The following is a 26750-nucleotide window of genomic DNA, read 5'->3' as shown; positions in this document are numbered from 1 at the left end:
AGGGCGGGATGTGTTTGCCAATGGCCATGGTCATACAGAGGCATTTGACGAATCAGAGCTAAGTCAGTGTGCAGGTGCTGGCGTGGACAGAAGTTACATATAACCATGTTATATGTAAACTGGTTTAAACCTGTAACGGAACAGATGTTTAGTGCCAGGTTCAAAATGGCTGAAGCTGATACTATATTAAACCAGGTTTATCTTAAACCAGACTTAACTGATTTGGGTCAAACCAGTTTATGAAACTTCTGTCCCAGACCCATGTAGGCAGCTTCTCAGCTCATCTCAGTCTCCTTTTGCACACCCTGCCGTCCCTTGCAAGAGCAGCTTCTTATAATATTGAGGACTCCTCAGTTGTATGATAGGGTGACCCTAGCCAGCCCCTCTGGCTCTGCCCTCCTGCTGGGGTTGGGGGAGAGGGGAAAGTAAAACAAACTCCATCTGGGCACAGGGCCAGGCTGAGCCTCCAGCTTGCACTGCCGTCTGCTTTCCAGACCAGTGCGTCAGGCAGGCACCCCTGCGTGGGAGCTAAAAAGCCAGAGAGAACCACAGGGTCTGCCTGGTAAAGCTTTAGTAAAGGAACCTTTTTTATATCCGGGACAGCCAAGTCCTATCTCTGCTGTGAGAGATGGTCCAGGATGCAGGTCTAGCCTAGGTGGTTCCCTGACTGAATGCCACCGATGACTGTTTCCAGCTCTGCTCCTAAGCAATATCAGCCTCACCTTGGCTACTAATAGGCCTCCCGAGGGCAAGACTTTCCCATCTTTTGACTGAGGTTTTGGAGCTATAGTAGGTCCTTGCTGCAAAGGGGCCCTGAAGCCTACATCTCCAGTCTCAGTCTGCACAGGGCTCTCACCTCCCTCCTTTGAGATTCCCCTGAAAGTGTGAGTTCAACCCACGTGGAGTAGGGGAAAAGGGATTTGAAAGCAGAGTTCCTCCTGCTTTGGCACTGAAACCTTGGGCAACAGAGAGTGTTGTGGGACCAAGATGCAAAACTGCAAGCTGGCCAAGGGGCTTGGCAGACAGACAGAATCACTTCCGAGCAAGTCTCAGGTTTGTTTGAAGCTCCTGTGAAGTTTTGGGACTCCTTCTGCTTCCAGACAGACACCATATGCAATGCGTGGACCCAGAGGCAGATCTTCCTCAAATCTGAGCGTTTGGCCCAGGTTTTGGTTTGGCCTGGTTCAGAAACAGGGCTCCGAGACTGCGGGGAGAGCCGTGGGGTCCTATTCAAACCCAGCACTTGCAGAGCAGGGCCGATCTCTTGGCCTCTAGCAGAAGGGGCGATTCGGTGAGGCTGCAGGTTCAGCTACAAACGCTTCTCCCAGCCCACCCGCCTCCCTCCACTCCTGCCTTCACTGACTCTTATTTATCTTAGATGCTTCATTTCAACCTCTGACCTGCAGCCCTGCTCCTGCCCTCTCTGCGTGTTTGCACAGCAAGGCTGCCTGCAGGATCCCTCCTGAAGCAAAGGTTAAACCTCCTCTGAACCAGGGATCTCTGGTGGCCTTGGCAGCCCAAAGGTCAAATGGCAAGGGAAGGTTGTCGGGAGAGTGGAAAAGAAGTTGCTCCTTCTCAATACAAAGCTGGGTGAAGACGACTCTACTGCAGCTGAACTCAGACATCAAGTGGCACATGGGCTGGGTAGTTATGGCCCTGGCATCATTCTTTGCTACTCTAATGTCCCCATGGAGTTACAGAGCTGTCCAGATGGGGAGCATATGGGACACTTGTGGGAAGCTCCCATACAATGTCTGGCATATGTTTCAAACGCATGCCTGACGTGGACCCCGGCTGATGTTGGCTGCTGGGTTAATAGCACGTTAAACCAGAGGAACGACATACTTCTCACCTTCAGTGTTAGACTTGCCTCACAGCCTTGTGCACTGTGGGGAGGGGATGGGCCAGCTCCAGCCTGGGAGGTGGGATCCAGCAATGGAAGAAACTCAAATTCCACCAACCTCCCTCCATTTCCAAGTGAGAGATATGGTCACGTTTCTGTTGGATGTCAAATTGCACTGCTGCTCCCTCAGTGCTATATGATGCAGCATCATATAGGGAAGCAGAAGAATGGAGAGAAACTCTTCAAACAACTCATTTTGCAAAAAATGTCAGGAATAAATGTTTTAGGGGGGAAAAAATGTGAGCAATACATGAACATTGTTTCCTGGCCCACTGCTATCTAAGTCTTCTGGATTTCCCAGGGTCCTTGTGCCTTAGAAGCCCAGCTGGCAAACTACTGAGGGTACATGGCCTTGTAAGACCCGACAGCACCAGCTTGAAGACAGCCGGCTTGGAAAGCCTGCCCCAGAGTCAGGGATGCTGGCTGGCCTAGGTGGGGTCCTCATGAACAGGGCAGGAAATGGCCAAATTTGACATTTCCCTGTAGAATAGTCTGATTTCCACATTTTTCACCGAATAACATTTTGTTGGCTCATTCCCGGCCGGCTCCACTTAAATCAGCCAGGGCTTGCAAAGTGCTTGGAGATCCCGAGCTGAAAAGCAGAAGAAGAGGAGATCTTTTCATCTGCAGGAGCCCAGCTGCAGCTCCTGATAAGCTGCAGCTGTTTTGGAGGGTCTCCTTTCCGAATACTGCTCTCCGGCAGCCAGCGGTACAGAAATGAGGCATAAATGGTAGTGTAGGAAAGAGTCAGCTCTGCAGACCAGGGCCTGGGTCCGAGCCAGAAGTGAACAGAGCCCAGTGTTCAAACTCCCCAAGGACATTTTGGCCAGTATCCGTTCAGTTCAGGTGTGCACCTCAGCTCAGGCGAGACTCTAGGCAGCTGTTCTGGGTGGATGGGTGAGCGTAGAGGTGCGGTAGCACGTACAACAGCCACAGGGAGGTAGAGGAACAGGCAAAGATCTTGAGGATGGCTTCCAGGCTTGGGCAGAGTCATGAACTTTTACTCTCCCCCCCTAAAACACTCAGTGAAGGTATCTATTTCTGATCTGATCACTAGCTGGGAAGGGATTTCGCACCGAGCTCCTTCACTTGCAACGGGGGAGGCTACCATCCATCTTCGCCGTGCATGGGAATCCTTGGGGCTGAGAGCAGCAGCCACCAAGAGACGGGAGCAGCCAAGAAAAGAGGACCCGAGACAACATCTGTCTCTGAGATGCTGCTGCTGTTGCTGTGGTGCCTGTGAAAGAGCCCCGCGGCTCCATCTGGTTGGGGGACAATCCCGGTTCTTATGGAAACACATGGCTGACATCTGGAGAAACAGGAAGCAGCAACAAGCGTTGCCGCAGCAACATGGTGTCCCTCTCTCCTGTCCCCCACTGGGCGAGCCCTGGGATCTGTGGCCGGCAGGGCGGCGAATTCAAAGTGCGAGACCGAGGCGACTGATGGATGGGTTGGGTTCAATGGGGAGGGATATGATTAATAAGTGCGATGGCCCCATTGTTCCCGCTGAGAGGCCGACAATGCTGGTTAGCTCTGATGGACGCTTTTGATGACTCTATGTCCTGGGGCAAGTCACCAAGTTGATGGATCTTGGCCAGCAGGAAAATATTCGCTGTGAACCCGATTCCCTCCCTCTCGTGGACAATAGCAGGGCCAGCCGCATTGGGAGGGGCCGGGTGACCTGGGATTGGGGATCAGTGCAGCGTCCCCAGCACAGGCTGCTTAGAGGAGCGGCCCATTTTGTTCAGACCAGTTTCCCCCGCTTGCAGAGTCAGATCTGGGCAGGCACTTCTGGATTGAACACAACTGTCCAGCTTGGTGAACTAGTGTTTCTGGGTTACAGTGATGCTCTGTTCATTAACCATCCTCATCGTCCCACCCGGCTGTCCCTCTGACTCAGACCCAGCTTGAAACATCTCAGCGGCTGGGCCCGTATACGTGACTGCTAAGGACCAAGTGCACGGTGCTTTCTGGGGGCTCATAGCCAGAAGGGTAGGCATGCACACCTTCTTTGCATGGATGAAAGGGTGGTGCAAAAGCCAAGGTAACAGCAATTCAGGTCCACATGCTCCACAGATCCTCTGCTGCAAGGTCAGAGAAGTGGGGTTGGGTCTGGTATGCTCCAAGCTTGCTGCTTGGACCTGGATCTCACCATCTTGCTGCATCTCCTCCAATGGCTCCCAAAACTCGGGGGATCAACAAACCGATGTCAACCCCTCTCCTGGTCACCCTCGTTCAATATTTAACTGCAACACGGAGGGCACCGGGTGCCTGTCTGGTGCCATCTCCAGACCAGGGCCCCATTGACCACCAGTAAACCATGGAGCAGTACCTCTGCTCCTCTAACACCTCTGGACTCTGTTGTCCCTCGCTCAAATACAGCCGTGAGCTTCAACCTACTGCTCATCTGGGCCCAAATCCAGGGGAGGGCTATACCCTGGAAACCCTCCTCCCCAGGCTTTCTAACCAGCTTCCATATCAGCTTTGCTAAAATCCTTTTCAAAGCAGGCTGGAACGCTAGCACAACCGGGCCCCTCTCAAAGCTGTCAAGGGGAAAGAGCATGCATGTTTGGCAGGAGGGAGTCTGCAAAATGCAAGATGAGGCTGAGACCTGGTCCCTGCCTCTCCTGCTCGCCAGCCCATCTCCGTCTGACAAGCGAGCCTCACACTCCCGCTACACCCTGCCCAGAGGAATAGGTCCAGACTGAGCTCCTGTTCTGAGGCCCTCACAGCTGAGGGAGGGCCTTGAGATGATCTGCATTGGTCTCTGCAGGTTTCCAGGAGCTGGAGCCAAAAACTCACCCTGTGCAGCAAGCTCTTTATTTTTAGCTTAAGTAAACCCAGCAGAGGCCTTGTTGAACAAAGAGGGAGTTACAAGACAGCTAATTGGCCTGTATTTTCCCTAATCCCAGGTTGGCACCTGCATGCCTGCCTTGTTTGGAAAGCTGAGCAAACCCAAAGCATGGATGCGGGTCCTCGGGGCAGGTTGCCTGCGGCTGTAAAATGCAATGTGGTACTTTGAGGGGCTGAATGAATAGCCTAATGTTTTATGTGATCCTTTCTGGCTGCTCTTCCTCCCCTCCTGGTGAACACCGTAACCTTCTGTCCTGACCCTCCAAAGCATTGTGCCTAGGTGAGCTACACACGCAGGTGAGCATCCAGCTCTGAGGTGGAGCATGGCAGCTGTAGGGCAGCAAAGAGCAATGCGGTTCAATGATGGTCGTGTTCAGTCCTGGATTAGGGAGGAGGTTGGCTTTTTTGCCTGAGCATCCCTTTGTCCTGCAGAACTGGCAGATTCTTCCCTCTAGGTCTCTTCTCCACGCAAAAACCAGACTCACCTGCCTTGCTCGGCTTGGGAGACCTGATGGGAACCCAGCCCAGTGGGAGATGCAATAGCCTGAGGAAGCCCGCCGGGGTTTTTCCCGGCAGTGTGTATGAAGCACTATTGCCCTCTTCTGGTCAGGATACGTCAGACCCATGGAGAAAAATGACTCCCGTTCAGCTAGCAAGCTGCTCTCTCGTCTTGAAGAAGGAGTCATTGTATTGGGCATCGACCATGGGACTAGTGCATGTCGATGAGCAGACCTTACTGCCCTACCTGCATTAAGCAATGAACAGCTTGGTTCTGAATCACATTGCGATCCATTTTTTCCCCCAGGCTTTGGCTTCTCCAGGTGGAGCCTGGAAGGCTGCAGTCAAGCACGATCCATGCAGAGGCTGCTGGAAAAAGCACGGGCCTCAGTCACAACAGAGCTGTCAGCCTCTCTTCAGAGGTGGACTTTGCCTGCTGCAACCCAGCAGCCTAGTTAGGATCACAATCAGGTGTGCAGCCACTTTGTCTATGGTGTAGCCTTGAGGGGACACTGCAGCACGGGGGGCCACAAGCAGCACAGAATATGCATGGAGTCCAGGAGTGGGGCTCAGAGGTGGTAGAGTCTTCTCCAGCCTCTGCCAGGGACCTGCAGTGTGACTTTGAGCCTGCCCCAGAGATCCCACTGATGAACTGGGGTCCATGAACCTTATTCTCCAGTCTCAAGGCAGATTACATCACACTGTATCTGCTGCAGATGTCTGTGGGGGACACAACATGAGATGCTTTACTGTGCAGCAAACAGTAACTCTATTGTGCAGTAAAGAGTCACTGTCTACACATGCATGGCATTTACTGCACAGTAAATTAATCTACTGTGCAGTTGGCTACTACCTGTAGATATATTTAGTAGATTAACTGTGCAGCAGCTACTGTGAAATCCAGTCCTGCATGTGTAGATGCTGACCAGGAACAATTTTGCTCTTGGTCAGCCCAGGGAGTCACTGCTGCCTGGCTAAGACCCCACCTGGGGGGAGCTGTGCCAACTGCAAAGGAAACTGTCTCCCAGGTCCACGCACATCGAGACCTATCCCCGTATGCACAGGGTCAGGAGACAGCTACCCCTGCACCCGGCACAGCTCTTCTGGTCCCATGCACACTGGGATCGGCCACTGTGGCCACTGTCAGTGCCCAGGCTGGCACCCAGGGGAACCTGGAGCTCCTTCTGGCAAGGTGGCAGAGCATGGCAGGAACAGCCCAGGACCGGGTGCTGCCATTGAGAGCAAATCTGCACCCAACAGGGTGCATGTGTAGATACATTCCCGGGAGCAGTTTACTGCACCTTATTTTACTAAGCAGTAACCTTCCTGTGCATTCATTGCATGTGTAGACACATCCACTGTGCGTTAGCCATCAGACTGCTGAGGGGAGGTAAAGCAGGACAAAGAACAGCAAGCAGGACACCGGCAAATACCTGAGAGTGGCCCAGGCATGGCCAGCTCCCTCTGCTGTCCCCAGTCAGTTGGCTCCCACACACTGGGCCCAGGATGCCCTGGAGTCTCTAAACTGGGATGTTGCTAAGTCAACTGGAACTTGACTTGTCCGCACGGGGATACTCATGGAAATTAATGTGGATTAACTTTAGAAGGGATTAAACTGCTTTAAATCCCTGAATTAATTTCAGAATTTGAGTGGCCTTCTTGCAATTTAGCTCAATTTACCCTAAAAGCAAATTATGCTAAATCAAATGAAGCCACTTTCTATCTGAGTCAGAGCCTGAGCTCAGCATGATTTCACTCATCTGCCTTAGATTTGCACATTCAGCTCATTTGAGTGAACGCTCATGAATGCCCCTGAGCAGACAAGCCCTTTGCCCCATGCTCTCTTGCCAATGAGGATGGACCATAGTAGGTCTGTTCCCTCCTCCAAGCCCCTGTAGCACTCTGGGTATGAAATGAGAACAGTGACTGGCTGGGGGGTGGGGGGTTCTCCCTCTACCTCTAAGTAGTGGGTAATGAAACACCAACCCTGCTTTGAATCCAGGACTGGATCCTAAGCAGTCCCCATACAAAGGGCTCCTTATTCCTTTCCTATTCATTCACTCTGTCAAGACCTCAATCCATTCTGGAGTGGGCAGTGGGAGGCTGCTATACCAGGTGGGATCAGAAGGGAGACACCATAGGGTTGGAAGTCCCCTTGCATTCACCAGTTTCACACTGGCATAACTCTGTGCAGTCAGTGCTTCCACATTGTGGAGACAGATGTGGGCATCTGTATCCTGCTTAGGGAAGGAGGGGCAGAAATCAGAGAGGGAATGCACTGGCCTTGCTTCTGCCTTGCTATTGCTGGCCTTATCTCACAGGAGGAGAGGCTCTGGAGCTATGTCCTTCTATGTTATTATATCAGGACACTAGCTTAACCTGGCATCCCACTGACCTACCCACCAAGGCTACTGTGGGCAAGAGAATGCATGATCAGGGGGGCCAGAGGTTGGCATTCCTGACGGCATTGCCCAAAGGAGCTGTACGGGGGATCACCTTGCTGACTATGAGGCTCAGACTGGGCAGCCCTAGTGACTGACACTGTAAACCCCAGCCTAGACTCCCCTGCAGGGCTATGCCTATGGGCATGGCTGGACTGACTCTGGTGGCTGTGTGAGTCTAGCTGAAATCTGAAGCCTTGTGGGTTGGAGACGAGTGCTTCAAGCTGGGAGTTGCCACAGCTATTTTTGCAGAGCCAGGAGCTGGCAGCACATCACAGCTTTTATTCACCAGGGGCCACTTGGCTGTAGTGTTTGCAGCCGCAGCCGAGCTCTTGGCAACCCCAAAGGGACTGAATCAAGGAAGGAGGGCACGCGCTTGAGAGAAGCATCTGTCTGAATGAATGGAAAGCAAGAGGAGCTAGCCCCAGGGTAGGGGCCTCTCCAGCAAATGAACCCTGGAGTGGTTAAACCCACTGGAGGCTGTTCCCAGCCATCAGGCAGGTTCATTTCAGTTTGGAGGAGCCTGAAGTGTGCAAGAAATAGTCCCAACATATTTTTGCCAGCATGGATATGCTGGCATTGGCTCCTAACAGGTGCCTGCCCCAGTGCCAGGGTGTTTGCCATGACTGCACAGACTTCCTGGCTTCACGATACAATGTAGTTGGCCCAATAAGTGACCTCCAGTGAGATCAGAAGAGCTCAATCCCGTGCTCCCAGGCTGTCAGCCCAGAAGAGTAGATCTCTGCATTCAGAAGGCATGGAGTGGATGCACCACCAGGGCAGGCTTGCCCCACCACTCTGCCCTGATCCATCCACACAGGGAGCAATTATGTCAACCCATTTGGTCCAGGAAGGTCTTGATCTCCCTGCTGAGGCCATGACCCAGGGGCGGGCAATTATTTCGGCCAGAGGGCCACTTATCAAGTTTTTGAGCTGTTGAGGGCCACATTTCCCTCTCCGGTGCAGGGAAGCAGGAAAAGCCCCGTTGTCCCAGGCCAGAAACCTCTGCTAGGCAGGGGTTTCTGGTTGGGGGGGGCAGAGCTGGGCAGGCCTTGCTGATGGGTCCTGCCACCAGCTTCCTCTGGGTCCTGTTGCCCCTGGTTCCTGTCATGTCTGACAGGCAGCTAGGAGCAAATAAATATTAATTTTCTAAATTTTTTAGGGGCCCCACAGGCTGGATAGAATGGCCTGGTGGGCCGGATCCAGCTCCTGGGCCGTATTTTGCCCACCCCTGCCATAACCCCAGCTGTGGGAGTGTCTTTGGGGGATGTAGACTCCTGCGTACCAGAGATGGGACTGGCCCCTCCAGCATTGAGTACAGACCAGGCTGCACCTGGGAGCTGGCTCTCACTACTGATGTCTCAAGCCATGTTTAAATCAGCCATGGTGCTGCTTTCTTGCATGGGGCTCTGCAAGCTGAGAAGAAAGTGCCAAGTGGAGCCAGCGAGGCCTGTGCCCTGGGGAAGCGACACAGAAGGAAAATAAGAGACATCAGAAAGCGAACAGAAAACACCCCAGGGTGGGTTTGTCCCAGTCCTCCCTAAAGATCGTGTCCCTTCTCTGTCTCCCAAGCACCCACTTCTCTACACTCCCCTGAGCACATGTGCAGGGAAGCTGAGCTGCCATTAGCCCCTTCCTCACTTGGCAGCAGCCCTGAGTGTGTCCCAGCTCATCCTGCAGTGGGTGTGGTGCTCTCACCTCACCCCATAGCAAGGAGGGTACAGCTGCCGGGCCCTGTGCAAATCAGGTCCCCCTGAGAGCCCACAGACAACCCGAGGCTTCCTGCTGGGGGATGCATTGCTGAGCAAACAGTTTGGAGCACAATGGCCATCCTCAGAAATCAGCTGCTTGACAGGCTGCAGGTTCAGCTCCTGGCAAGGGGACAGATTCATTACTCTAATTGGAAAGGCAAATGACCTGGGGGGGGTGGTGAGGGGGACAGCGGCTCTCATTAACTCTCCAAGGGAAGCTCCACACCGTCTCTGCAGTCCTACCATCAACTTGGCCAAGTGCCTCCATAGGGTGGTGATATGGGTGCTACTCCCAAGGAAGCAGGAGCTAAGCAAAAGGCCAATGGATGGGAGAACAGGTTGTAGAAGGGAAGGGATTTACTGTGCTGGGGGAAGAGCGCCCATATTAACAGCATCTGGGGATCAGGTTAATTTTGGGAGGCTTGTTGCCCAGAATGGAAACAACAGAGGTACCACTGCCCACCTGAGCAGAGGGCAAAACCAAGCTTTTCCTGCAGCCACCCTCTCCAAGCCCCCTGGGACCAACACATTACTGACTTGACGGATGCCTTCCCTGGGTTCCTCGTTTCCTCCTCTTTCTCAGCAAGGCTGCCGGGCAACAGTGGGTCAATATCTCAATCAGCATGAGTAATTAACCGTGGGCTGCTCTTTGGCATGAGTCGTGTTCCCCGCTTGGTAAAGGTTTATTGCATTTCATTTCATAGAAGCCTTAATGGGGCCAGAGGCTGAAGCCAGCCCTTTACTTTAGTGGTATTAATTCTTCCGAGTCAGGCTTGCTTGCTTTGTTGGTTTTAATTGCACATTCTTTTTCTGTCTCACTTTTGCAAATTCAGCCCTGATTTTCCTCCAATTTTGCAAGAGGGAAATAAAAAGACTATGGCATTAGCTGACCCAATAAAAGCACTCGCTAGGAAGATCTGCAACCTCTGAGAGGTGGGACAGATCTTCTCAGGGGCCAGGAACTTACTATTCTCTCCAGCAAAGAAGAAAGTGCAATGCCCTCACAAAGAGGGAAACGCATATAGGCTTGTCCAGACTGTACCAGAGTTATGCCAAGGCCTCTTTTAGCAGAGCCCAGGCAGAGAGAATCGTGTCTGCTTTTAGTTATGACTATTCATTATGTCTGACCACTGTAAAGCAAAGCACATAATGCTTCCCTTCAGCTCTCTAGTCCAAGATGACAGCTGGGAAGAGTCATTTGAAATGTGTATATTGGTCCTGCTGAAGCATGTCTCATACCAGTAAGGTGGGAGCTAAGCCCATCTCTTCTCACTCTTCCCCTTCTCTGCGGACGAGTGAAACAGCTGATGTCTTGCAAAACCGCTAGAGATGAACACTTGCTGGAATGGGATGTGAAACCAGGGGTTGGCGGGGTGTCCAAGCTGCTTCTGACTGGGGTGACAGGTTGGTTTCAAGGCATAGCAAGGTCCTGAACGCAGCAGCAATTAAAATGGTGCCAGCACGAAAGTGGAATGATTTGATTTTTAAGCTCCAAAATCAACAAGTCTGTGGGTGTGTAATGGGTGGCCCAATGGGGTCCCCAACCCCGCCACCCTTGGGCATTGCTGGAATAAGTATGAATAATCATAGCACTTTGCCAGAGAGAAACCAGCGGCTTACATCAGGGCTCTCAAACCACACTGAGCTCCTCTGGGTGCTCCCATGACATGAATGGGTCTCTAGGCAGTGAGGTTTCCCGCTGGCTGCAAACAAATCCAGGGCTCTTCTTGGGATCCCAGATGCAGACTTGACCGATTAAATTAAAAAATACCTAAAACAGAACAAATTTGCTCCCTGTCAAGAGTAGAGACAAACACAAGCCAAAACCCCAGCTCTGGACCTGAACTGTGGGTCTCGTGCGTCCACCGTCCTGGAATAGGCTAAACCAGATGGCTGGATCCAATATCCATCCCCCAGGTGCTGGGACTGCTTGGGTTTTAATCCAAAATTCGTGGCTCTGGTCCATTTCTACACTCCTTTGCCAAGTTTTACTCAAGGGAGAGTTTTTACCACCAAGTCAACAATTCTGGGCTGAAATCAGCTTTGCCACCCTCTCATAATACAGCTTCTTGATCAGCACTCAGAGTCAGGATGGGTGCAAAGGGACAGCCAGCCTGGACTAAGGCTCCAGCTGCTTTGGAACAGGGGCAGGATTTTAGCTGCTGAAGTCAGCTGGTGAAGGGAGGAGCAGGGCGAGCCAACACAAGTGGGGTGAGACTAGGAAACTCCACTGAGGGTTGCATCTCACTGTTGGCCACACCGTCCTCCTGCCTCATGAGCTCCCTGCTTCACTGGCCAAGTGCATGCGTACAGACGTGGGTGAATAGAAATGACCTGCCAAGGTGGGCCCAGGGAGACTTCCTGCTTTTCTGCATGCTAATGTGTACACGTACAACATGCATGTACAGGGGCAGGACTGGGGAGGCCCAGTTCAAGCTAAGTCATGTGTCTGTGTGCCTCTTCCTACAGCTGGGGTTTTGGTTGTAGCCATGTTGGTCTAAGGACACAGTCAGGCAAGGTTCTTTGTGTAGATGTGAGATCTTTGAGTAATTCCTACAGCTAGGATTTGAGATCTTAACCTAGATTTGTTCACCCCTGTAAATAGCCTGGCTCCTGCGCAAGGATCATGTGCCTGAACAAGTCTGGAGCAGCTGTTTCTGAGCTACCGCCTAACCAAGAAAACCTTGATGAACCCAGAGAAACTCGGATTTTCCCCCTTTAGTGACCATCTCACTCAAGAATAGCTTGTCTTCTCAGGGTCAGGCAATGGGTCTGCTACTCTACCACCACCTCCACATTGTCACAGACACTGGTGTATCCGAGCGCTGCCAGATCAGGATGCGCCCATTCTACACCACCTTTGCCCTGGGGGTAGTGACAATGCCAGGACTAAGCAGAGTCCCAGAGGTATGACAGTCTGACTTCATTCCCTGTGTGGGCACTTGGCCCGATGGCCACCATGCTACAAGGCAAAATTCAAGGCAGCTTTGCTTGAAACCATGGTGAAAATGCACCAATCTGGCTTGAGTTGAATGAGGACGGTCGCCCAGCGCTATATCCACACCTGCCTGTATGTTTATGCTCTATGGTACGTGTGATCACACACACATGGATCTGTTATTATCATCTGCTTTTGCCACCCTGCCCCTTGCATCTGGTGAAGAGAGGTATTCCTGGGTGCCTCGCTGATCTGAATATGATGCCAAGAGCCAAGGAGGGGAGGCTGGGCCCATGCCCGTGAGGCCCTCCCCCTCTCCCTCACTCGTGTTCCCTTTAAAACCAATTTCACAAATGAAGTTTTTCCTGGAGAAAGAGCCAGACAGTGAGAGCCTGAATCAGACGGGCCTAATGGATGAGAAGGAAATTCACTGGAGCAATTCATTTAATTGAAAGGCACTGTGGAGGGTGCCAAGGGGAGCTGGAATGTGCTTCGCCTGACAGGCCCTAAGTAGACGGCACAATATATGGAGGCTTGGCTCCCCGGCCCGATCATGCTGCAAGTAATGTGATCGGCTCCCTGGCTCTCCTCCCATGCCCTGCAGTAAGCTGAGACATCCCCAGCCAGGCAGCTGCACCTTGCCTTGAGTCTCTGCTGCACAGATGTTCCCGTGGCAGAGCCCGTGCCGAGCCTGGCTGCATGGGGACACCTGGCTGGGTTGAGTCAGTCAGCCACAGTGCCCGGTTTCTCAAGCCGCCGGCAGGTAGATGTCTTCAGCATGACAATTCCTGGGTGTTGGGACAAAGCTGATGCCTACTACTTGAGTCAGAGGGAACCCATCTTGTCACTTTAGGGCACAATGCAAGCCCAACCCTTTGTATGGGCAATCACCCACTTGCCGGACTGGGGCTAAGGAGTCTCCAGCAAGGCTCCTGTGAGCAACACGGTAGCTAAGACCGGCACTCAAGGGGTTGGTTCTTAGTCTGGATGGGATGCAGTAGGTGTCTGGGAGATCAGGGGGCTGGAAGATGGGCTTCGGGGAGCAGGAGGTTAGAGCTCTTGCTTTTCTATTCTGGAGTCTAGAATGTCATCCTCGACCCCCGTCCCAGTGGAGGCGAGATGCATTTCTGAAGCACCCAGTCCCACGTGGATGTTTGTCTGCATCACTGAAGTTGCAAGCAAGTGGATGCAGCCAATGTGGCTGCTGTCTTTCTATGTGTTCGTTCACCTCAGCACCACATCAGAGACTCACCGCGAGATGCTTGGGGCCTGATTCATGCCTGCTATTTACAAGTGGGCCCTTCTTAGTATCATAGAAAATTCAGGTTGGAAGGGACCTCAGGAGGTCACATCTAGTCCAACCCACCTGCTCAAAGCAGGATCATCCCCAATTACATCATCCTAGCTGAGGCTTTGTCTAGCTGGGCCTTAAAAACCTCCAAGGATGGAGACTCCACAACCTCTCTAGGTAACTTGTTCCAGTGCTTTACTACCCTCTTCATGTGAAAGTTTTTCCTAATACCTAACCTAAACCTCCCTTGCTGCAGCTTGAGACCATTGCTTCTCCTCTTCTCTGAGAGGAGGGTTGGGCAGGGCAGTGCTTGCACAGTTGCAACTTGGCACTGGGTACCTCCTACTTGTGCCATTGCCATGATTTTTGGGTTTATACTAGCCCCCAGCAGGGAGGGGCCTTGTGCCCTGGGCCTGTCTAGCAACAAGGCACCTGATGTATAACTAATAACTATCTATGCTTCCTGGGCAGCCCATTCAGAAATAACCTTTTACTTTGGGAAAGGTGGGAAGAAGGAGGGTCCTGGGACTTTGAGCTAACAGTGCAGGGGCTGTTAGACTTCCCATTCTCAGCTGTTAGCGGTGGGAGTTTCTGTTAAAGCATTCAGGATGGTGTCCAAACATGCCCTCTTCCTGGGGTTTGCCCTTTGAGTCGTGAGAAAGACAGACAACACCTTGGCTAAAGCTTTCTCCCTGAGCTCAGCTGCTGCAATCGTTCCCCCTTCAGAATATCTTCTGTCCCTTGTCCCTTTGGTCTCAGAAGGAGGGTCCCTTTATTCTTTGAGTCTGGAGTTAATTGGTACGGTATGCTTGTGCTAGGTGACTTGACAGGGTAGGAGGTCCTGGCTTCATGATGATGTGACAGATCTGCTCTATTGTAAGTGCCATTAGTCTTCCATGAGAATGCATTAGCCCGGCCCATGTGAGTCTGTGCACCTGGAGAAAGCACAAACCCTGTAGAGATAGTAAAAAGAAATATCTCCAAAAGAGCAAGGCTGCTTTTTTTTCTAGGGCGATGCTTGCTTTCCACCAGGAGGTGGCACTTTCCCTGCCATTAAAATAGCAGCAAGCCTCTCCACAGAGGTCAAGGATTGAATGCATTGCTATGGAAGGGGAATCTCAGTTGGGATTAGCTCTGGCTATTCGGCTTTGTGAACTGCAGCTCCAAGGATTGGCCAGGCCATTGGTATACAGAGTGCAGCCTTGGACAGGTTTTGCAATGCCTCCAAGCCTGGAGCATGCTCATGGGGCAGGGACGAGGAAGATAACGGAGCAATATTGGAGTTTGCTAAGGGAGTAAGAGATGTCAGGACATGTGGCTGAGCTGCAGAGAGCAGAATTTGGGCTAATGGGAACTGTGTGGTATATGAAACCTGGACTTGGAAACAGCCACATTCCAGTCCTGGAGACTAACATTCATGCCTTTTATCCCCATGACTGTCTTCACTTTGGTTTCACCTGCTGTTGATTGAGGGCATCTTTCCCACTTCATCACAGCCTGGAGGTTGGGACTGAGGTGAGGGCAAAGGGGTGGCTGAATGGCAAGGAGCTAGTTTATTGTACAAGCAACGAGAGCTGACTTCCTTACTCTGCCACCGACGTCCCTCATCACGCTGGGCATCTCCCTTAGCTCCACTGAGCCTTAATTCCCTAGTTATAACCCCATTTTAGATTGATTTTGTTGTGTAAAAGGGGGATGTGAGGAGTCGTTCTGAGATGTGCTATGAGGCAAAAGGCATTAGGACAAGCAAGGCACATGGATACTGCAGTGATGAGGAGGAGCAATGGACTGTCCTATAACTAGGGTACGTAGACTGGGAATTGGACCATTGCAGAAAGACAGGGTCTTGGAGAGAGTGACAGGACTGCATTTGGGGTCTTGTCCCACGTCCATTTGCCTTTCTTGTTCAGCCCTGCCATGGCAACAGGCAGCTGTCCTCGAATCCTTTGGCCCAGGGTTTAGCCAGGTTATTCTCCCCACTTATCACTTTTCAATGAACATGGATTTGGATTCAAACTGTCTGCAGTGGCTGTTGTGGATGGAGAGCTGGTGGAAAAGAGCTCTGGGGGGATGGCTCTGCCCCCATATTTTCGTGGCCAACTTGCTGCATGAAAAGAGGCCCAGGAAGAGTGGGAAGCAGGGAAAAATAACTGAACTCCAAAGGGTTTGCGAAGGTTGGACCCGCCAGGAGGCAGCCTCCACCGTGGTGTGAACTTGCCTTGAGTGGTTTGCTCTGGTTTGCCTCACACCCAGCAAGGGTGACACCGCTGCACTACGTCCTCCATCGCAGGCTCCAGCATTTCTATTTTTGCCTCTCTGCAGGACAGTGCAGTCCAGGGAACAACTCACCTTTATCCCCATGCTCTCAGCCTGCTTTAGCCAGAGCAGCATTTCCTAAGGAACAATTTCTCATTACCGTGGGCCCCATCCCGCAGGGCACAAGACATGAAGCGTCCTCAGGAACAGGTCTCCTGCTCTCTCTTATTAAACCATACATCAGATTTTGACACCTTCTTGGGGGCACTCATCTTGCTAACTCCCGCAGTTTTAAGTGTGGCCTGGACCTGCCCTCCCTTCCAGATGCAGCGAGAGAAGGCAGAGGAAGCCCCCAGCACCTGATCCTGCATTGACAAGTGCTTGCTGCAATGGCACACAGTTACCCTCACAGGGCCTGGTTCTCTCGAGCTTAACAATTACTTTGAGTCACTACCTCCAAGTGCACAGCTCGGTGCAAGAGGCTGTGTGGACTCGGGGCATCTTTGGAGCTTTCCTTTGCTAAGTCTGAGGTTTAAACCAGAAGGCAGTGAAAAGGGTTACCCACATGGCTGGAGATAGATGAAAGAAGTTGGGTGCATCTCAGCCCAGTCCCCAGTGGATATGTGACATGCTGAAACTGCGGTTAACCATGTCTCTATGCTGAAAGCAAAGCCATCATTACAGCCAGCAATGTCAGCGGAGCCAAGGATTAAACGTGTTGCCTATGCATCTATAAGAGAGAAAAGTGCAGCATTTTGGTGGAGGGTGAGGGAGAAAAAATCACTCTGCCAGTGCCCTTTGGCTATATGTGACTGAAGGGCACTAGGAGATGGCTGTAGAGGCCTTCTCCTGGCACTAGCACAGCTCCATACATTGTCACATGCATCCAGCTTCCCACATTAAAGCTAACACAGCTCAGTTGCCCTAAACACTTGGCCCCGGGATTCAGCTTACTGGGTTGCCTGCGAGCTTTCAAAATGCAGCAACGATCAGAACGAGCTCCTTTGCGAGCATCTCAATCGGCGGTGCTGGTGGCAGGTATTTTTTTTATAATAGCTCCATTATCTCACTGTGTCCCCAGTGGCTTTACCCTTAGGCACGACCGGCATAGGCCATAAATGGAGAGGCCAGCAGGTGGCACTTTCATTCCTTCCTTCATTCTGGGATCTCCCAGCCCTTCTTACCTATCCCCTGGTCCAGCCACTCTCAACACCCTGGACCTGCATTACAGACAGTGCTGGTACAGGCAATGCAGGGGAATCCCAGCAATGCAGATGACTGATCGGTTTCCACCCCTCTCGAGTCCTAGTCGCTGCTGCAGGAGCAGCTCTTGGGTGGTAAATGGTTTGAGGCAGGGCTCGGGAATAGCTTGAGTGTGACAATGCAGAGCTGGGAGCTCCAAGCTAATGGTTTTCCTCTCTTTGCAAACACACTTCTTTCACCGATATTGAGATTGCGATAGTGTCCTCCAGCCAGGGGCCCAGTGGTCCTCACACATAGTTGCAGCAACAGAGCTGAAGAGCTGGATTCCTTGGTGCACACCTATACGTGCGTGCAGCTCCCTTGTGTCTATGGCACAAGCTAAACCAACAGAGATTGGATTTAAACCACTGTATGAATATCCACACACAAGGTGCAAGCAGTTTAACTAGTCCAGTTTAAGACCTGGTCTCTCCACTGATTTAATACTTTAGAAGTGTGATTTTTTTCCCCTACTAAAAAAATCATATTGGTGCAACTTGCACAGCCCCCATGGTCCCTTCTAAGCCTATGTCCCTAAATCCCGATACTAGGAAGCGAAGAGGCAAGCCAGTAAAGTTTTCCAGCCATGGTGGTTTCAGTCGGGTGCCCAGGATCTGCCTTACCCATCTTGAAGAGAAGCCCCCACCCTCTAAATATTTGGAAAATGTCATCTCAGCTCTTCTTGAAGCATTTGCTGTATTTTATATTTATTGCCTGGCTGTCATTTTTTTTCAGATGATCCATAAATAAGGCTCTGTGGTTGCAAGTAAAACCCACAAAGGCTCAGCATGACCTATATGAGCCTCCAAGGCAGGATGAAGGATGGATTCTGTGCCTCCGGGATAATGTGCTGACTTGGGCATCTCTCTTAAAAGCTAGTAATCAAGGAAAAACGGGGGAGAGAAAAGCAGCTCCTCACTTCTCCTGCAGACAAAGCAAGCAAAGCAAGGAGGTGCCAGGCTGCGTCTGGACTCCTGGAGAGCAGCGCCTGCCCCAGCCCACTCTGCCCAGGAAGTGCAGACACAAATGTCCGATCGAGGAACAAGTGGAGTCGGGAATTTCTGGTAGCTTTGGAGCAATGCAAAATGTGCTGAAGCAAGAGACCTCCCATGGGGGATTAGCTCCCACCCAGCTGCTTCAATAAACTCTGGGGAAGCAAACTGGGTGGAAGGGTAGTATGTCGGAGCAGGACTCATTTTAGGTAGCAATAATGCTTTGCATGTCTACGCAGCCATCCAAAGCACCATGTATGCAAGCCTCATTACCCACCTCTGGGATGGAATAGCTGATGTTATCTTTGTTTTACAGCCAAGGTAAAGTAAGAGCTGCGGGCACTTGCCTAGAGCAAGAGACAAGAATAGACCTTGTGTCTCCTGTCACCTAAAACGATGCCTGAAGGCCATGCCTAGCTTTGCTCCAAGGATCAGGCAGGATCACAAGTCAGGTAATAGAGTGGGGCACAGTCCCTGCTGAGATGCTGAGCTGGGACTAATCAGTGGCTAGGTCTGGTCCCCAGTAACCACATACTGGGGCCTCCACTGGTCTAGATACAACCTGCTGCCTGGCACCCTTTTGAATGGGCAGTGTGGTATGTGCCTCAGACAGTATCGGGGGATGCAAAGGCACCCAGCTCCAGATAAAGTGTATGACAGGTCTGACTTAATTTTAGAGCCCCCTTTTCCAGGAGTATCGCAGGAAACTGGAGAGGGAAAAGCCTTCCCTTCACCAGAGGTGGGAGCTGTGCCTTATCCCCCAGTCACTCTGCCGAGATATGGAGACTGCAAAAAACATCTACAGCCCGTATCCTCTCACCCAGGGATCCCGTCAAAGCACATGCTGTCATCACCCTCAACACCAATTGTCCTGTGAATGGGCTGGGCCTGGAGTCCTAGGGGTCCTGGGATCAGTCCCATCCCATGTGGCCGCTCGGTGTCGCTGAGATAAGGGTCAGTGCCAAGCAATTATGCCCATTCCTCTGTTAAACAGGAAGGAGACAAGGGAAGTGAGAGCAGCGGGAGCTTCCTAAAGGAAGGAGCGCAGTGGAAGAAGCCAAACATCCTCCCTTGTGGGTTGGGCACTGCCTCTGAGATGATCTCAGATCATGACAGAGGTCAGATCACAAGGCTACCTATGCAGAGACCAAAAAAAGCAGAGAGGGTAGCTTGCAATGGTGTCCTCTAGTCCTTTTGGTTGTAGCCGCATTGGTCTAAGGCCATAGGCAGGCAAGCTTCTTGGGTAGATGTGATATCTTTTATTAGATTTAAATGAGTAGTACTTAAATGAGTAGTTGGAAAAAAGTTCTTTGCAAGATTTCGGGCACAAACACCCTTCTTCAGGCATGAGAGGTTATCTTCTGTTTCACTCTGAGGTATCTGGCTTGGAGCCCCTAAAAGGGACTCAAGTTTTCAGAGCGCGCAGTGCTCCCTGCAAGTCAGGGCACATCAAAATGTCCCAAAACGCATAGCTGCTTTGGAAAATGCTATCTCACTCTCATAGGGGACTTAGCACCGGGGCGCACTGAATTGCATACTGACCTCCAGCAACCTGTCAGGACGAACTAACGCACCTCAAGCTGTCGGCAGCGGGCAAAGGGGCAGCCAGACTTCAAGGAGGTGCCAGTGGCCAGGAAGAGGTTAATCCCCTCTGAAATCCCTCCACTGTGCGTGCGGGTGCATGTGTGTGTACAGAATAATGAATGCAGGGAAAAGCACTGGGGGCTTTCACAGTACGTGGCAGTATCCCCTCCGCGCCGGCTCCCTTCATCTTGGCACCAGGAGGATAAAATATTTCTCAGCTCTTCCCTGTGAATAGTAAACGTTCAAGAAAATTGATTTTTTATCTTTTAAGAGCTATTCGTTTTAATGCCTTTTTCCCCCTCTTTTTTTTTTTGCCCACGCTAATGGCAACGGCAGCAGCTGCATTAACTGTTTGGATAAAATTCAACACAAAAGCCTCTATCTCCCTGACAGCCTGGCCCAATAAATCCTGCCTTTAACTAGGAAATGGATTTAGAGGACCGCGAAACCACAAGCTGGGAGCCTTCTTCATGCCCTCCTCTCAGGCCGGTATACTTTTCAGCCCCTCTGCTTAGCTGGGCACCACGTCACTGCTTTGTGAAGGGACCCGAGGGCTGGGAGTCTGGAGACGCTTTGCAAAGGCTGCCAAATGCCCTTTAAAGGAGTCCTACAAACCTTAAGTTTTCTCTCTTTTATTTAATTTTTTTTTTTTTAGGCCCCAACCCTGCATGCCCTGAATCTTAATCTCTCCTCTTTCAACTGGGATCTTGCTTCCCAGAACCCTTAATGTGTTTCCATTAAACAGAGGCTGCTTTCCTTTGTGGAGGCTGCCAGCTGAGCCATGAGATGCTGGGACTGGTGACCCAGCCCTTCAGCGGACTTTGCCCTGGCCTCACAGCCATCTGCTCCACCGGAGCATGCCCAGGACTCACTGCCAGGCCCCTGTGCCCTGCCGAGGGCAGCTCCGCCGTGTTGGAAGGGCTTGGCTGGCATTTCCAATCAGAAGAATATATAAGGAGGGTTCGAGTTTCCAAAATGCTCCTGTTGGGAGCACTGAAAGGTGATTTTTCTGAGATTAAATGGTGCAGCTGTCTGGCCTCACTCCTGGGGAGTCGTGGGGATTTTCCTGGGGGGTCAAAGGCACCGGTGGGGGAGCCCCCTGGAATATGCAACCCCCAAGCCTAGAAGCCCTGAGAGCCACATCTTGAGCCAAGGCTCTCTCTGTCTGAGGCCAAATGACACCCTCCCAGCAGGGCTAGCAGAGGACTGAAGTGGTCCAGCTCCTCATCATGGGAGTGAGTTTCTCGCACATGGACCCACAGAAAAATGTTGCACAGCTCCCTGCATTTTCAGTAGGGGCCAAAGGACTCTAAGGCACAGATGCTTTCCAAGCAATTTGGGAGCAGCCTGGCGGTAGGATAAATAATTCCCATCCGGAGCAGAGCTGGGACGTACAGGCCCATAGGAGGAGTTCCTCCGGGGTAGGCAGTGCGGTGTTTTCTGTGTTGGCACCATGCAAACCCTGGCACCAGGTTGTAGTGTGGGGGTTGCCCTCGGGGCCTCATCCTAATGGAAACGCCAGGGAGGGCTGGCATGCGGAGCCCTTCCCCAGGGCAGCCAGAGTCCCAGGAGATGCCATCCTTTCCCCTTGCAGCAGCAGCACAGAGCAGGTGTGTGTAGGCCAGTGCATGGGCCCTGCAGAGCCAGAAACAGGGCAAAGGAGTGACCAGCAAGGTCCAGCTTCACTGTTAGAAGAGAAAGGACATTTTCACATCTGAAGCACAACAGCTGCAAGCTCTGGTGGGAAGCCATCAGACGCCAGCTCAGCACCCAGCCTGGTTCTGTTGGATGCAGGACCTGCTTTCCTTCAAAAAATGCATCGCCTTTGGCAACAAAAATGAGCTGATCCTGGCAGATGGGGAAACTGCCAGCTCCCCAAATTGCGAGTGGCTTGTGTTACATTCTGAATATCTTCTCAGCCTGGTTGCGCCCCTCTCTCTAACTCGCTGACGTGTTATCTTTGGGGTCTCTGTTAGCAGCTGTAATTGTACCTGACTCAATGATGCCCAGACTCACCCCAGTGGGAGCAATTCTAGTCACCCTATTACATGGACAACAGTCATTCAGGTTTCCTTTCCTCATCAAAGCTTCCCCAGCAAATCTCCTTGTTATCAAGCCTGCGTAGAGTATCAGGGTGCGAGCAAGCAGAGCACGTCTGCTTCAGAAGAACTGGCTCTGCCCACATACGTCGAAGGATAATCTTCATTCCTAGAAGCAGACAGTCACCATCCTTGCTTGGGGTGAGACTTGTTAGGGGCAGGCTGCTCTTCCATCCCAGCCTGAACAGGTCCCCACATACATTTGGTGGGAAGAATGAGGGCCTGATGGAAGAGGCTATGCTCATCCTTTCTTCCCCGGAGACAAAGTTCAGTGGAGCATGTCTGATCTTAGCTGGTAATATTAGTGCCTGCCTCCCGTAACTGTGGGTTATTACAGACACTTTCATGTGATAAAAGCTGCTTGGCTCCAGTTGTCAGCTTTAATTCCTTGTATTCATGAGCACTAAAACAAACCAAAATTCACTTGGAGAAATCACCTGGGCCAGATATTTAATGGATGGAAATAAATGTCACTCCACTGACTTCAGTTGGGATGTCTAAGCTACATCATATGCGTCTCTCCCCTCTCCCCACCCCAGACAGTAAAAAAGTCTTAATTCTTGTTTTATAGTAAGGGAGGGGGAAAAAAGGGAAAAAAGCCTGGGTTGCAGTTTCTTCCCAGCTAATCCAATTTGTCTCCTTACTGCTTTCAAATGCCTTTTAAAGAGTCCTAGCAATGTATTACAGAAATCCATTTTCTGAGTTGCTGCAAAGAGGGGGCATTTTTATTTTACAGTTATTAGCGAGTGACAAGGTAAGTAACTCAGGGAAGATGGATCACCCGACTAAGCATTTTTACTTTCTCAATTAATCCAGGCCTAATTGTAATAAATCCAAGTGGGGGAGTAATTAGATCCGAACGGACCTCGCTGCCTTTCGCTGCTGCATGTCAGGGGTAATGGATAGAGACATCTTTCTCCTGGAAGTAGCCTAGGGAGACATCCGATGAGATGGGATTTCTGGAAGGAAAGATAGATAGATGTTGGAGGTTTGGGCTCCGTTTTTCCTCAATGGAGACCAGATTTATGCCATCAATCCCTATTAAGAAGCCTTGGTGGTGACACAGAAATCCAGCAAGATAATACAATTAGCCCCGCGTACTTTTCAAATGGGATTTGATAATGGAGAATCATTTACCCTTAAGTTCACGCAGAATTTTTTTCTTTTTAATTAAAAGGCTCTTTGTGGCCAGTGGAGGCGTTTGCTTCTGAGCCAGAAGGTTGTGGGGGGTTAAGCCCTGAACCCGGATGTGGGGGTGTATTCTTTGATGCCGCCTGTGGTGCAGTATTTGAGGACTTGTGCGAATGCACATGCACTATTTGTGTTCGACACCACCGCAGTTCTCATGGCAGAGGTGAAAGCAAGCTGTCTTCTACCCACTTCTGGCTGATTCATATGACAGCTGGCTGAAGTGAGGCCGGTGTAATTTTGATCCAAAGGGAAGGCATATGCTTCATGTTGGACCAAAGGAATGGGAGGTCCTGGGTCACGGGTCCCATTCCTGGGTATGTCAAGGACTTGACGTTTGATCTACAGCCAGCATGCTCATTAAGTTTAAAGGAGCTAATGATTTTATGACTTCAGTCTTTGAGATGATATACCACAGACTCGACTTCCCGAAGTGCCTGGAGCATCTGCAATCCCAGGGGGTGCTTGGTGCCCCAGGAAGCAGCCTGAGCTGTTTCCAAGAGTTCACTCCAAAAACTGATGCAACCAGATGTAGTGGCAGCTAAGCTGGCTTAACGTATTGCAACGTGTAATAATAAATGACTCCCCAGGCAATAGGCTTCACTGAATACATGCTGTAAAGTGCTTTTAAATAGTTAAACAGAGTCAGTATAAGTGGAATGTGTTAATCGAGTTTGGGATTAAAAGCATTGCAAATGCAAAGATGAAGTCTGTGTTGTATAAAATATCATAGGGGGAGGGGGCATCCAATGCCCCTGTACGGATAGCAATTAGTTTGTATGGATAGGAATTGGTTTGTACAGATACGAATTGGTTTGCTTCTTGATAGGATGGAAGTTCTCTGTGGAAGGACCATCTTCTTGCTCTGTGTTTGTACAGTGCCTAGCACAACACTGTCTTGGTCCATGGCTAAGGCTCTGACATGCTACCTCAGCAGAGACAGTGGCAATCCTGTTCCTGTCTGGTGTGGAGCCAAGGGGATGCACAGCCACGCTGCTCAACCATGCGAGACAGGAAATGAGAATAATATCTGATAGAAAGCACAGGAGGACTCTTAGGAACCTGTCATGTTTTCACCCAGGTTAGCATTTGGCCCAGACAGGGGGGGTTATTAACACCCGCGCTCCCTTTAACAATGGGCTGAGGTTTTTCCTGATCATTGATCAGGATGTGGGTTCGGATGTGTCATCCCACAGGCAGCGTGTCCAGCTGCCACATTTCCCCTTGCATCACACAGCAGTGCTGACTTGGGGCTGACTCAGAAGGACAAGCACCCACCTACTCAGGACCCCATGGCGGGTTTCTGAATGGATCGAGAATGAATCTAAGGTCAGGGCCAACCTTCCTCCCCCTCAGTACAAGCACGGGTCTGTGCTCCTGCCAGAGTGCAGAGCAGCTTCCCGATATGCCTGAGCAGCCAGTGCCTGCTGAGAGGCTTAGTCATGGGGTGATACTCATCACTGCCGGGACCCTGGGGAGCACAGGGAAGTTCCCCTTGGGACACACAGTACAAAAGGTCCCAGTGAAATCCAAGCACTGCTCTACAATATTCCCAACATGCAAAGCAAGTTCTGGCACCTTCTGTCTCATGATCACTGAGATGCATTTCCTTCAAGCCCCGACTCCAGGAATCGTGTGATAAGACAGCATCCTGGCTTTCATTTCATAGAGAGGATGCCAGTTCCTAACCCTTGCTGTTGTGGAGAAAAGCTAGTGGGAAGCGTGAACCAAGGGCACCCTGCATGGTCTAGACCAAGAGAACAGATTTTAAAAGTGTCCCCCATTTGGCTCTCATGATTTTTGAGGGTGCTTTCAAGACTGGTGCAGGATTTCTGAACAGTCAGGGGTGCCCACACTGCCCCAGCCTCCCAAAGCAGGTGAGAGCTTCACATTCAAACTCTGAAATTGTCTCGATGACATATTTCGTTTCGCTGTGGAACGGACTCCTCAGCTACTCACAGGATGTCAGCTACTCACAGGATGCCCCTCGGGAAGGTATACGCCTTGCATCCCAAACTTGCAAACGGTTTGAAAGATTGCAGTAATATTGATGGATCTACTCTTACATGGTTGGAGGAGTCAACTTTTTCAAGTCACATGCAAGAAGAAGAAACTTCACATTTATTCCCTTCCCATGTCACCTCCAGAGCAGCTGGCCCTGAGCTGGAAGCCTCTGTGGCTTTTGCCCAGATCTGAGCATTCCCCTCCCTTGGTTGTTTGTAAGCTCACTCGGGACAGTTCAGACTTGGGTAAGCTCTAAAAATGTAAAGCAGAGCCACATTGACGGGACCATCCAGCTGGGAACTAGGGAGCAAAGCCGGACCAGATCCCTCTCAGGATAAAAGCGAGATCCAGGTGTCATCATCAGGTGCCAGCCACCCCCAAGCTGAGCCCAGTGGAGAGCTGGCGCAGATCCTTGCTGTCCCCAGCAGTAACAACTCCCCATCTCCAAACCCCTCTGTAAGCAGGTGGTAGTGGCCGGCAAACAGTCTCCCTGGTTCTCAGCCCTGCTCCCATCATACTCTCATTAACAGATTGACTTATTTGGCAATCGTTATACCAGCAGACAGCCTACGAGATGGAAGATCCCAGGGGCAACTTGTTAGCAGCTGCTGTGGAGTTACATCAAGAGATTTTCTGACAGTACACAAAAGCCATCTGACAGTGTCAGAAACCACCCAGAGGGATTCACTTAAAAGAGAGAAGGGAGGGGACAAAAAACCCACACTAAAACATGTCTCAAAGTTAGTGGAGAGGTGGCAGTTCAGCGCAAGGAGAACAGGATGCGGGCACACTAAGAGGGAGCCAAGGAGCTTCTCTAGCAGGAAGAAATATGGGGCCTGGGCCTGGTCTCGTGTGCTCTTTGGTGGGACTATTTCTGATCAAGGTCAGGGGAAGCAGACACCTGTACATATAAATGGCCTGAAGATTTCTGCTCAACGAGGGCTTCTGATAGTGCTTGTATTGTAGGGGGACACATGAAGCAGAGATGCACCTTCACTGCTGTAGCATCCCAGCTCACTGGGAACTCCTTGAATCCAAGCTCTGCAACCTGAGAATGAGACGTGCTCTGCTATTAACTCCATCTCTTTGGAGCTGCATGAGTATCCACTCCCCAAATCCTGGCCCAGGTAGCGCTAGGCTCTGTGTAAAGCCTGAGATGGATGCTCCAAGGACCACAGTCTTGTCTTGGATAGCCTTAAAGCCTTATGCATGTAGGGCATACCCGCTCTTGGCATTATGCACAGGGCATGGAAGTCCCCCAGGGCACAAAGCTAGCGTCAGGGTGAATGAAGAGTCCTGCTATGCACCCCTCGTGGTACAGATGGGGAAAGGGGGAGATTCAGACCAAACCTGACATGCCTTGCAGGGATCTGCTTTTCAGAAAGAGCTGAGCGCCCACCCTCTAAGACTAGGGATCTTGAAGTACCTCATTCTGCACACAGACAGTGATGAGTCCCTGGCGATACCCTTGGCCTGGAGCTATAACAAGGCGTCTCTGTGGAAAGCCTCTGGGGGGATATGGGAGTTCCAGTGACATGAAAAGGCTGCTTAAAAACCTGGTTATCAGGTTGGGCATGTCGTTCTGCGGCCACTGTCTTTTAACCGGCAGTAAAGAGAGAATCTCAATGAAAGATCTTTAAAGCGACACTCCTCTTCCGCATCACCCACCCCAGCACAAGTTGCTTCCCCCACGTTCCCCGCTGCTTAAGC

The sequence above is a fragment of the Alligator mississippiensis genome, chromosome 13 (genome assembly GCF_030867095.1).
Source record: "Alligator mississippiensis isolate rAllMis1 chromosome 13, rAllMis1, whole genome shotgun sequence".
In the NCBI taxonomy this organism is placed as follows: Eukaryota; Metazoa; Chordata; order Crocodylia; family Alligatoridae; genus Alligator; species Alligator mississippiensis.
The sequence above is the reverse complement of the archived record's forward strand: the minus strand, read 5'-3'. Positions refer to the sequence as shown.